This window comes from Nicotiana tabacum, chromosome 16 (genome assembly GCF_000715075.1).
Source record: "Nicotiana tabacum cultivar K326 chromosome 16, ASM71507v2, whole genome shotgun sequence".
In the NCBI taxonomy this organism is placed as follows: domain Eukaryota; kingdom Viridiplantae; phylum Streptophyta; class Magnoliopsida; order Solanales; family Solanaceae; genus Nicotiana; species Nicotiana tabacum.
In genome coordinates this window covers 37654110-37657661 of record NC_134095.1, presented here as the reverse complement: position 1 = coordinate 37657661, position 3552 = coordinate 37654110, and the positions used below count along the sequence as shown (strand labels likewise).

General features: G+C 38.5%; 1 long non-coding RNA gene across 1 annotated transcript; it reads right to left on the bottom strand.

Moving 5' to 3' along the window:
- Positions 1–257: 257 nt before the first annotated feature.
- LOC142170670 (uncharacterized) lies at positions 258–3254 on the bottom strand. Its single transcript, XR_012700011.1, has 3 exons — positions 2968–3254; positions 2233–2326; positions 258–513 (listed from the first exon to the last, which is right to left on the bottom strand). It is a non-coding gene; the product is annotated as an uncharacterized LOC142170670 (long non-coding RNA).
- Positions 3255–3552: the final 298 nt, after the last annotated feature.

Here is a 3552-nt window from a genome sequence, read left to right as displayed (position 1 = left end):
TTGATACGATTTTCCAGTTCAAATTGAACATCCCTACCAAAAAGTATGGCTAACATTAGAAAGGATCACATTGGGACATCACTTAAGTATAATCAGACATTGTGTTTAGACAATTTTTAGAAGGAGAAAAAAAAGTAATTGTGAATTAATTTTTATGCAAAACAAGCAATTTTTAGTTATAGTTTTTTCTTTGGGTTAAAGGGATATTTATATAACTACTTAAGCAGAGGAAGTTACAAAGTACTGCTATTGTCGAGATACTTTAATTCCTCCAGTAGAGCAATGTTTTGAGAAACAGTATCAATATTACATGCCAAAAAATTCCTAAGATCTTCAGTTCCTAGGATGTCTGCCCAAAATACATCATTTGCAAACATCGGAGGAACTACTAGTAAAACGGATCTACCCAAAAAGCTTGGCTTTGCTGCCTCATTTGCTATAACATCTGCCACCCTATTCTGTTCCATGTACGTGTGCCTCACCATGACCCTGTCTATCCTTTGCATAAACAACCTGCATTCACAAATCATAGGATCATATGTTAGGTTGCTTGTGAGTAGCATTTGTATTACTTTTGCCGAGTCAGTGTTGATGTCCAAAGGGATCCATCCATTTTATTCAGCGAGCTGCAGTCCTTTTAGGAGCGATTTCAGCTCGGCAAAAGTGTTGGTTGTATGTGGTATATTCTCCATAAACCTCATAATCTAGTCCCCATTGTGATCCCTAAATACTCCACCTATTCGTCCGATGCCTAGGTTAACCCTAGCTACCCCCATCTGTGTTCAGCTTATATCACCCTCTTCTGGGGGCTCCCATTTTACAGTGGTTTGGAAAGTCTTTTTGATGGTGGTACTTTTCATCAACATAAAGTATTCAGTTGTTTTAGCTATAGTGTTGGTGATGTTGATTCCATCCTTCTTATTGTTGAACAGACTGTGGTTCCTGCATAGTCAGTGAATGTGCCAGAAATAGAAGGGAAGGATGTTTTCCTAAAGAATGTTTTCATTAAAGGGAGTGTTTCTAAGTTTTTTCCAAGTTAATGACCATTGTTGAGATGAGAAAATGGGATTCTGTTGCCTACTCTCAATAGAAGCCTTGGATAGCAATTCCTGTCAGAATTGGGCTGTATTTATGCGTTCAAAGAAAATGTGTTCGCTTGTCTCTTCAAAACTCTGGCAGAAATAGCATTGTAGGTTACAGTTAACCCCAATTTTGTGAAGGTGGCCTTTTGTAGGTAACCTATTGTGGGTAAGGAGCCATATGAAGGTCTTGACTTTGTTAGGAGCTTGTAATTTCCAGATCCAATTAAAGTTCCCTTCCACCTCAGTTTCAACATTGTTCTTGCTTTTGCTAAGGAAAGTGTAGGCAAAGTTGCTGGTAAAGGACCCACTAGGAGTCAATCCCCAGATTAGCTTGTCTTCTTTGGTAAGGTTGGGAGGAATAAAGATAGAATTGATAACATTAGAGATGTTTGGGGACAGATCCATAGAGATGGGGGAGAGATCCTAGTTCCCTGAATTGTAGACAGTGTCTACTTTGACAGATATGTCATTTGAGTAAAGGGGCCTTCTACCATATCCCTAATGGCTGGCTGATTAGGGATCCAAGCATTATTCAGGAAGTTTACCCTGTTTCCTTTGTGGACCACTCATCTGCTAGCCTTTCTGCATGTATCCCAGCCCTTAAGGATGCATTGCCATGTAGTGGATTTAGGGGTTCTAGGGGATCTAGGAGTTTGGTTCCAATTACAGTGCTTAGAGATAAGAACTCTAGCCCATAAGCTTGAGGTGTTGTGGTAAATCCTCCAGGCCAGATTTGCATGGGCTACTTTGTTTTTTAATTCTGCTTTTTGGAGCCCTAGGCCTCCATTTGCCTTCTGTCACGACCCAAATCGATGAGCCGCGACGGGTGCCTGAGTCCTGCCTGTCAAACACCCCTAAGCATGCGTCTAGGATATGAACCTGTATAACATTTGCCGAGTTACGAGAATAATGTAATGAAGGAAATCTGCCAACAAGGCATATGTACGTATACATGCAGAATACAGTGGGCGAGCCGGCAAGGCTGTAATAGACAACTATACATCCAATAACTGAAAGCCGACAAGGCCACATACAACCCAACTAGACATACTATCTACAGACCTCTAATGGAAACATAACTGTACAAAGACGGGACTGAGCCACGTCATACCCCCATATATATATATATATATATACAAACGAATCGTACCAAACTCAAAAGCCGCTTCGTATCAAGTGGAGCACGCCAACTCTCGCTGATCAGGGATCCTAAGAAGGGGGACCGTCAGCTTGCCTACCTGTACCTGCGAGCATGAAACGCAGGCCTCATGAAATAGGACATCAGTACGAAAAATGTACTGAGTATGTAAGGCATGAAAATTAGTACGTAAAAGACATAGATGAAACATGGAATACAGAAACACATCTTTAAATCTGAATAACTTTGTAAATTCTGAAACGTTTATAATGTCGTGCACATGTGTATAAATGTTATGCCATGCATAGGTATGGGTGTACATAATATCATCAAGCCACTGAGGGCATCCCATCATATAGTTTCGGCCACTGTAGGCACATCATCAACATATACCAGCTGATCAGGTGGTGATGCGTATATAACGCCGTAACCTTTTTTCATATCCCATATACATATATTTACATATATACGCGTATATAACGCCATCTGGTCATGGGTCAATGCATATGGGTGAAATGCAAGAAAAATACGTAATAATCTCAATATTCCTTCCGGATAAACTTTTCCAACTGCGTATTATTCTGAGACCCATGAACAGAAAATAATAATAATTTTCATGGGGAATCAAGAATATAGACACCCCTAATAATTCTATGAATAGAGTAATTTATGAAAACTGTGTGTTTGCTCGTTTCTTCAGTATCATATGGATCATGACAAAAGAAAGAAGGGAGGGGTTTAACATACCTATTCCTTGAATTATTTGATCGAAGTGAGGCTTCTGCTTCCGAATTCGAATGAATTTTGGCTTTGGATTTCGTTGAAATTTTTGGACGAAACTGTTTCTGCTCTTTTGAACCAAATGAACGAAATAGGCTTCTGTTAATTTGAACGAAACTTAGCTAAAGAAAGCTTCTGAATTCCAATCCTTAAGAAAGGATTATAGCTTCTGAATTCCAATCCTTAAGAAAGGATTATAGCTTTTGAATTTCAATCCTTAAGAAAGGAATCATTTTTGCCCTCTTTTGGAAGGAGTCACGTTACTAGTGTTTTCATTTAGTAAGACTTAAGTTATTTTAAGTCTTGGTGGCTTTGGCCACATTAATGAGTCCTTACATTGCCACATGGCATGATGACTAATGAGTCATTTTGTCATGGTGGCTTTTTGCCAAATTTTAGATGGTATATTTTATAAATTTTTATCCACTTATTAGTTAACTGGGTAATGTCCCGTTATCCAGTAATTAACCAGTTACCCGTATAATTTAAAAATTATCCCAAATTACTTAATATTTTAATTATTATTATTTTTATATACATTATATATTATAC